Below are 9,984 nucleotides of genomic sequence, written 5' to 3'. Positions count from 1 at the left end.
CGCATCCTTCTCTCCCTACGTCTGGGGCACTTCTGCATTCACTTTCATAAAAAAAAATATATATGTGTGTATATATATATATATATATATATATATATAATAGATAAATGCTTTCCTCTGTCATACCTTTTTTTACTTTTATGACGGCAAAAAAAGTTCCACCGCAATGTCCAAGTTCCACTTCCGCCTCTCCTGACTTGGCCAGAGAATAAATGATTGGATGTTCATAATAAAGTACTTTATTACCCCCCACCCCCTGCCACAGCCATTTTTCCCCTCCTTCCAATAAACCATAATATTTTATTTTTTCCGTTCACAGAACTTTATGAGTGCTTGTTTGTTTTTTTTTAGGATAATCTGTACTTTGTAATGGCACCATTTAATATTCCATGCAATGTACTGGTAAGCTAGAAAATAATTCTAAATAGGTTGGAATTACAGAAAAACTGTATTTGCGCCATTGTTTTTACTTTCATGGTGGTCACAGTGCTGCCAAAATTGACGTTACCTATATTCTAGATTACAGCGACACCAAATAGGTTATGCTATTAACCCTTCCTGCTCTGCTATTAGGGTAAATTCACATGGGGGGGTTTTCACACGACAATTACAGCCTCAAAACCCTGACCAAAAAACTTTGTGTGAACTTAGCCTAAGGGTAAACGGAGTAAACACGCACTCATTTTGGCACAATACACGTGTAAAGGTAAGTAATGGAGCTCCACACACACAATTCGTGTTTTAACTGGTCACCATTTATTGAAGGGTATGAGTGAGTATTTTCGGTTCTTTGACCTTCCTCAGGCTCTGATGTTGGTACAGCGATGGTCAGGGAAAATGCCTATTGGAAGGATCCGGTGTGCCTCCCGCCCGTCCGGGACCGCAAAAATTAAAACTGTACTTTGCATAACCACTGGCTCTTCCCTGTTGCGCATATCTCTTCATTTGGCGTACAACCAGTAGTTATGCGGGCCTTTGAGTAACGTCAAAGGACCGAAAGTACTCACTCATACCCTACAATAAATGATGACCAGTTAAAACACGAATTGTGTGTGTGGAGCTCCATTACTTACCTGTAAGACGGGGTTGGACCCTATCTCCACCAACGGAACAACAACTGTATCTCTATATCCAATACACGTGTAAAGAAGTGTCATTGAAGTCAATGGGAGTCTTATTTTAACATGTGTATTCTTTACACGTGTATTGTGCCAAAATGAGCGAGCGTTTACTCCGTGTGAATGGACCCTTACATTGCACTGAGCATTTAGTATATAGACCAAGCAACAGCCTCCTGAATGCCACTCCCTATAAGGGCCCGTTCCCACGATGTAACAATTTAACGCGCGTAACACATTGAAATCAATGGGTTAAAAAGCCTCATATTGATTTCAATGTGTAGTGCACATAAGACAGAATCCATTGAGGTCAATGGGACCTATTTTGAAGCTCCTTACTCTGACACATGTTTACGTGTAAGGGCCAGTTCACACGGAGTTTATGGCTGCGCGTTCTGGTTCGTATACACGTGTCAGAGTGTGAGCGCTCAAAACAGATGCCATTCATTTCAATGTGTGTCGGCACACGCGCGCTACCCATTGAAATTAATGGGTTAAAAAGCCTTCCATTGATTTCAATGTGTAGTGTGCTTTACCCACTCTTAACCCTAGAACACATACCTGGGGCCTTTTAGGCCTGCATGCTTAACTTATTGCTCCGTTATAATAAAAATTTTGCCCACTATTCAGATTTTAATTTACAATTTTGAAATAAACTTGTTAACGTAATTTAAGTGTGTTTTTCTATATTATTTGCATGGGGGCTAAAAGGCCCCCAATACGTTAAAATTTATGTATTTTTAACGTCATGCGTTCTCATTCAAAAACAATTCATAGCACAACTCATCAAACCTCTACCTTTCAACCCACGTTACACATACAGAGTACACCACTAACCCCCTAAAGAAGACACCCTATACATCCCCCGACACAAACGTATAACACACTTACGCCTGTCACCATATACCACCTTTCAAAGCAACACAGTTTCTACACACTTTACTCTTTTATTCCCGCCCTTACAATAAAAATAAAACCATATACATTTCCGATCCACGCAATCCAACACAAACATACAATACATATCACATGTCATTTTCCATACCACTCGACAACGATAAAAACAACCCCCTAAAAACATCTTGCACATTCCCTTTCTTCAAAACATCCACACCATTGCCCATTTTTCCCTCCTTCCCAGTACATCATACACAATCCTACTAATATTATAAATGTGAAAGTATGTGTGTTTGGATGTTTGTTGGTTTGGATGTTTGTTCCCTAATGACGCTTAAACTAGCGAACGGATATGCGCCAAATTTTGCAGGGGTCCGGGAGAGGAAGCAGGGGGAACTGCCAGAGGGAATGCCGTGGTAGGAGGCGGAGTGGGGGGGAAAGGGCAAAATGGGGGACACGAAATGGAGAGCCGGGGAGTGCCAGGGAGGCAGGAGGCCGGGGTAGTGGAGTAGCAAAGAGAACCCACATAAGGAGGAGGGTTGCGAACGGGGGCTGCCACAGAGTTTGGGGGGGTTCCGCGGGAGGGGGGCTCAGAGGTATGTATGTGTGCCGCTGCGGGTACGTGAAGGGGGTGCTACAACACACGGGGGAAGTCGCGGGGAAGGTGGGTGTTCAGGCCAAGGGGGGAAGGGGGTTGCTGCCGGAGCGAAGGCCAGTGGCTGGTGCGGGGGCTGCCGCGGGAGGGGAGGCGGTGGGGAAGAAGGGGGTGCAGCGGGAGGGAGGGTAGCCTAGGGCCAGCGTACCATAACCAGCACCTATTGCCCACATGTACACTGCTCCACGTCAACGTTGACGCGCGGACGAAGTCGCGGGTAGATGCTAGTGCCATTATATTTCGGATACCTGTTCGCATTTTGACAGGGTATGGTCTCCCTAGCTTAATAGGTTCAATATCCCAGGCCTGCTGTACTGTCTCCAGCTTTAATTTATTGATTTGGTTGAGTGTTACCCTCTTTGCAGGGATCACCTCGCGCTCATGCCCCGACTCGTACAATATAGCGCTGTCCATCCCTTTTTTTCTTTCTTTGGTTTGTTACTATTTACCTTTTTATCCATTTTCCTCTTCAGATTCCTTATTTCTGATAACTTATCATGTTTATGTATTATACTATGTATGTTTCATTCTCTTTTAGGAATCTTTAACTTGATATTGTTCTGCTTTATTGTTTTATTGTTGCTGTAATGTAATAAATACCTTTGACGCTAAGCTCAATGTATCTGAAGGCCAGTGGCTTATCTAGCAATGGCGGAGCCCCGTGGCAAACTTTTGACATGCCCCCCCCCTGTATTCCTGTGCACTCTATTATGCCCCATAATAGCCCCTGCACACAGTATTATGCCCCATAGTGGCCCCTGCACACAGTATTATGCCCCATAGTGGCCCCTGCACACAGTATTATGTCCCATAGTGGCCCCTGCACACAGTATTATACCCCATAGTGGCCCCTGCACACAGTATTATGCCCCATAGTGTCCTCTGCACATACTATTATGCCCAATAGTGGCCCCTGCGCAGAGTATTATGCCCCATAGTGGCCCCTGCACACAGTATTATGCCCCATAATGTCCCCTGAACACACTATTATGCCCCATAGTGGCCCCTACACACGGTATCATGCCCCATAGTGGCCCCTGCACACAGTATTATGCCCCATAGTGTCCTCTGCACATACTATTATGCCCAATAGTGGCCCCTGCGCAGAGTATTATGCCCCATAGTGGCCCCTGCACACAGTATTATGCCCCATAGTGGCCCCTGCACACAGTATTATGCCCTATAGTGGCCCCTGCACACAGTATTATGCCCCATAGTGGCTCCTGTACACAGTATTATGCCCCATAGTGGCCCCTGCATGCACTATTATACCCCATAGTGGCCCCTGCACACAGTATTATGCCACATAGTGGCCCCTGTATGCACTATTATGCCCCATATTGGCCCCTACACACAGTATTATGTCCCATAGTGGTCCCTACACACAGTATTATGCCCCACTGTGAACACCCATGAACAACTATTGTACTCTGGGGTCGTTTCAGACCCCAGAGTATAATAATCGGAGACCCAGGGGGGATACCAATATAAATAGTGATATTGACCTCTCTGTGGCTCCGCTGCACTCTTCAGTGTTATCGTTCATCTTCAATGATGTCCTGCACGTCACATAACCCGGGATGCAGGCCCTAGTCATGTGATGTCAGGGACGTCACAGAAGTAGTCCTGAAGCCTGTCCGGAGAGGTAACTAACACTTTTTTTATGTTATCTAACCTCTCCTGGACTTCCAATCATTATACTAGGGGCCGAGTATAATAATAGTGTTTGTGGGGCCCGCGGCGTCACTTACCGATCGCGGCTCCTGCCAGGATGAACCTATGGGATTTTGCCCTCCCCTCAAGTGGTGAATTTTGGGATACCCTTACTGTACTGCACAGCATATCACAGCAGACTTCACAATTCCACATGCACTAAAATAAAACATTCCGCATTGTGTAATTTTTTTAACACAGGAGCCTGTAAGTGACGATGGCAATGGAACCCTTGGACAAACAGTGTGACCAGAGCCATATACAATTTAATGACATTGTGTACTAAGAACCGTATTGTCCATTATTTCTTTTTCTCTTTGGCTCATTGAAAACTTCCTCACATTCGTGTCTAGTGCACACGACGTGTTCTTTCTGCTAGTGGAGTAGAGCCCTGTGCTCTGTATATTCATCATTACCCAGTAAATATACCTCATTGTGTATCAGGGAGCCGAATGATATTGGAATGTGTTTTTCATGCAGGCAGTATATTGTAATACATTTGTCTTTTCATTTTACCGTATTAGCTATGTTTTGCACAGATACATGTATATTCAGGATAATACCGTAGTACAATAATCTAAATCTTTGTGTAGACAGTGGTATGTGAGAGATCAAGGTCTAATACACAGCTGTATCATGATTCCATAAAGGTATGTTCGAAGGATTATGTAGATAATCTTGTTTCCCTTAGTCCTAACAGCGGCACAATGTGGGGTATTTCGTGCCCCTGTGTGCTGGTAGGACAGGCGGAGTTTTAATTAGCCATGTATTAATTTCACATGGCTCGTTCCCTTTAAGAGGGCACAGATACCTCCCCCCTGTGTGTAAATAACAAGTAATAATACATACATTTCAAATAAACAACAATAGGGGGGAATCCTTGTGCCGCTGTTAGGACTAAGGGAAACAAGATTATCTACATAATCCTTCGTTCCCTGTCGTCCTTACCAGCGGCACAATGTGGGGAAATAGCAAGTAATCCCCATAAGGGTGGGACATTAAACACAAGCAGAATGTAATACAGTGCGCCCGAAGGCAGTAGCTTCTGAGCTATACCGATCAAGTCGGTAGTGCTTCACAAAAGTCGATTCTGAAGACCAGGATGCTGCTGCACAAATCTAATCCAAGGCAAGAGCCTTGATTTCCGCCCAAGAGGTCGACACTGCCCGTGTCCAGTGGGCCCTTAGGACAGTGGGCGGAGGTAAGTTCTGTTTCACAAACGCCAACTTGATTGCTTCCTTCACCCAGCGGGAGATGGTTGCTTTAGAAGCCTTGCGGCCTTTATGGCAAACTACATAATTTATTAATAAGTTTTCAGATCTCCTGAAAGCGCGTATGCGCTGAAGATAAATCTGCAGGTTCTGGACTAAATCCAGAGTATGCCACCTCTCCTCCTCAGGGGAAGTGGGTACTGGAAAAGGTTGGCAGGCAAATGAGCTGACACACATTTGCCCTAGAAGAAACCTTAGGCCTGAACCCTGGCAGAAATCTTAACTGAACACGGTCTTCAAAGAAGGCAATATAAGGAGCTTCCGATGAGAGTGCTTGAAGCTCCCCTACTCTTTTTGCCGAGGTGACAGCGAGGAGAAAAGATACCTTATAGGTCAGCCACTTTAGATCCACCTCCTCCAGGGGTTCGAATGGAGCAACACAAAGTGCCTTTAGGACCATGTTGAGGTCCCATTGATGGACAGGAGCAGATACTGCTGGTCTCAGCCTAGTTGCCCCTTTGATAAAGGTGCTCACTAAAGGATCTTGAGACAACCGCCTCCCCAGATAGGCGGACAGAGCGGCCACATGTACCTTCAGGGTAGAAGCTGCAAGCCCTCTGTCTAGGCCGTCCTGAAGGAAATCCAGGATCGCCCTCACAGGGGGATCGGAGGAGTCCACTTTGTGATCCGTGCACCAGGCCTGGAAAATATTACCGACCCTACGGTAATTCTTATTGGTAGAGTTGGCCCTGGCGCTGGCTAAAGTCCTTAGGACGCCTTCAGACAGTCCTCTATTCCTTAATAGGGACTGGTCAACCTCCAGGCTGTCAGATTGAATCTCCTCAGATCGTGGTGTCTCAGCTCTCCTTGTGTCACCAGATCTGGGAGGGGGGAAGCCTCCAATACCTGCCTTGACTCATCCACATGAGCTGGGCAAACCAAGTCCTTTTCGGCCAGAACGGGATTATGGCAACTCCCGAGACTTGGTCCTGTCTGATTTTCATCAATACCTTGGGTATGATGGAAACTGGAGGGAAAATGTATATCAGCCTGAACCTCCATGGGATGGACAGGGCATCCACTGCCAAGGCATTGTCCTCCTGGTACAGAGAACAGAAGGTTTCCACCTTGGCGTTGAGTCAGGTTGCCATGAGGTCGACGTCTGGAAGGCCCCATGCTTGGACAATCTGTTGGAATCTGTCTTGATTGAGAGACCATTCTCCTGATACAGGGATACCCCGACTCAACTGATCCGCTACTATGTTTAGGGAGCCCTTGATGTGAACAGCGGATATGTGGGACAGATTCTTCCCTGCCCACGTGAAAATCAAGTTCGCCTCTCTCAGTAGGGCTGGAACCCTGGTGCCGCCTTGCTTGTTCAAGTATACTACCGTCGTCATGTTGTCTGACCGGACCTTGACTGCCTTCCCTTCGAGAAAAGGGGCAAAGTACTTCAGCACCAGATAGACTGCTTTTAGCTCCTTCAGGTTGGAGGTTCCTACCTTTGGATTCCTCCACAGACCCTGGACGGTCCCGCCGTCTAGGTGGGCTCCCCATCCCGTATGGGACGCATCTGTTGTCAACAGGGTCCAACGAGGTTGGACCGAGGACCTTCCGTCTTTCAGGTGTCTCCACCATCTGAGGGAAAGACGGGTACCGGGAGAAAGGCAGATCTTCCTGTGCAGTCCCCGTGGAGATCTGTTCCAGGCTCTCAACACCTCCATCTGAAGGGGACGCAAATGCCATGAAGCCCAAGGGACCGCCTTGGCTGAAGACGACATTAGGCCTAGGACCCGCATGGCGGTGCGGATGGTGACCCGCCGGGTCCGGAAAAAGGCCCTGCACTGAAGCTTCTATTTTCGCTCGCCTTGGACGGGATAGGAAAATCTGCATGCTCTGGGAATCCAGAATAAACCCTAGGAATTTCTTCCGGGTGGATGGCACTATTTCTGACTTCTCCCAATTGATCAGCCAACCCAACTCCTGGAGGAAGGAGATGGCTATCTGGAGGTGGTGATGGAGAATTGAAGTAGACTGAGCTTTTATAAGCCAGTCGTCGAGGTAGGGAACCACGAAGAGGCCTTGCAGTCTGAGGGTGGCGGTAACTGGTGCGACCATCTTGGTGAATACGTACGGGGCTGACGATATGCCGAATGGCAGAGCAGTGAACTGTAGGTGCTCTCTGTGACCAGCCATAAGAATGGCTATGCGTAGATACTTCTTGTGTGGCGGGAAGGTGGGGATATGTAAGTAGGCATCCTTCAGGTCCAGGGTGACCATGACCTCGTCGCGCAATAGAAAGTTGGTTACTGAGTCTATGGACTTCATCCTGAATGGCTTTCCCTTTATGAAAAGGTTGAGGAACCGAAGATCTATAATCATCCGCCACCCTCCTGTGGACTTTGGAACCAGGAATACGGGTGAATAAACTCCTTATCCCACTTCTGAGGGAGGGACCCTTTCCAGGTCCCCCTTTGCAAAATATTCTGCCACGGAAGCCTCCAGGCAGACCTGTTGTAGAGCTGGTAAAACCCACGTAGTGATGAACCGGTCCACAGGAGGGTGTGAGAACTCTATTGCGTACCCCCGCTGAACGAACTGAAGGACCCATGGATCCAAAATGTGAAGATGCCACGCCACGGAAAAATTTGGAAAGGCGCCCTCCTACGGGAGAGCTGGACACAGAGAGCGAAGCCTCCTCAAAACCCCTTCTTCTTAGGGTCTTCCTTGGGGACCCCTTGCCCCACCCCTTTGGGCGGTATCTGGAGCGTCTCTGGTTACCTTGCTGAGGCCTGTATTGGGATGTAGACTCTCGACCCCTAGAAGGGGAAAGCCTTCTTCTTCTGGTCGCTTGTGGTAGCGACCTGCCTTTACCTTCAGCCAGCCCCTCCATCAGGTCGTCCAGCCCCTGGCCGAAAATCTTCCCTGGTTGAAAGGGGAGGGAGCATAAAGAAAATTTGGAGGTGACATCAGCCCGCCAAGGATTGAGCCACAAGGGCCTCCTGGCAGCGGTATTCAGAGCCATGGTCTTGGAAGCCAGTTTCACCTTCTGTCTTGCTCACTCTCTCAGGAAATCCGTAGCGAGACGGAATTCCCCCATGGACGCCAGGATGACATCCCTGTTGGCCCCGGAGTCGATGTCCCGCTCCAGACGGTCCAACCGGGCTTGAAGCTTATCAGCTACTTCTGTGGAGGCGATGCCCACTGCCATCTGGGCTGAAGCAGACGAATACGCCTTCTTGAGTGTTGAATCCACTCTCCTATCGAGCAAATCTTGGAGGTTTGACCCATCATCGATAGGCACGACAGTGCGACGGGAGAGCTTTGAGATGGCCAAATCCACCTTGGGCGGAGGACCCCAGCGATCCAGCTGGGAGGAATCAATTGGATATACTGCTTTGAAAGCCCTGGTGGTGACATAAGCTTCCTCCGGCTGCTTCCACTCTTGTTCCATTAAACTGGCCATGGAGGCGTCCACTTGAAAAACCCTCCGCTTTTCAGAGGTGGACGCAGAGGCTTCCCCCTCGCCAATCTGGTCCCACGACCAGATGGCCTTCAGCAGCTTGTTAGTCTTCTCACGATGAAAAAATGGGTCTGCTGGAACAGGAGGACTGGTCGTCCGATGATATGGACTCATCCTCCACCTGGAGGTACTCCAGGGAGGGCAGCGAAACAGAACGCCTCTCATGCACTGTTTCTTGGTGAGCTGAGCCAGTGATGTACGGATATCCTTTAAGGAATCATCCTGCAAAAACAAGGATACTTAGAAGCCAGTGGGGACCCTACCCCTTTTAGCGGCTAACGTACTCACCATGTACTCCTTGACCTATGCTACCATATCACTGGTAACGGGTTCCTCCCGCAGAGGTCCCCTGCATTGCTGGCAGCATGACCAGTCATAGCCTAGAGGCAAAAAATGACATTCAGGATACTCCCACCATTGGGAGAATTAGCAGAAGAAAAAGACCGCACCTACTATCAGGTAGTAGAACGTCACATTCAATACAAGCCAGATGTCTCTTTTTGAAGACTTCATCCGTCTCACTTGATCCCCGGAGGGGTGGAAGACGAAGACATGACAAAGAAACTAGCTTTCAGTGATACCTAAGCATAGGATACGGAACATAAAGGAGTACATTCAAGGAACCATATAAGGAGACTCACCCAGCTTCAGTCAGACAACTTACCAAACTTCAGTCGAGTTTGCACTAGAACAAGTGTAGTTGAAGCAGTAACACGAGCCACAACACGGAACCAGCTAGTGGATTAAACTAGCAGGCAATGAGGGAAGCAGCCATGCCCCTGTTTACAGCCCTGTATCCAGAAAGGGGCGTGGCTTAACAAAAAAATATGTGAGCTCTGTTCCTTGCCCTCCTGAGAGCACTCTCAG

Source organism: Leptodactylus fuscus, chromosome 8 (genome assembly GCF_031893055.1).
Source record: "Leptodactylus fuscus isolate aLepFus1 chromosome 8, aLepFus1.hap2, whole genome shotgun sequence".
NCBI classification, from domain to species: Eukaryota; Metazoa; Chordata; class Amphibia; order Anura; family Leptodactylidae; genus Leptodactylus; species Leptodactylus fuscus.
Note: the sequence above shows the minus strand (reverse complement) of the source record.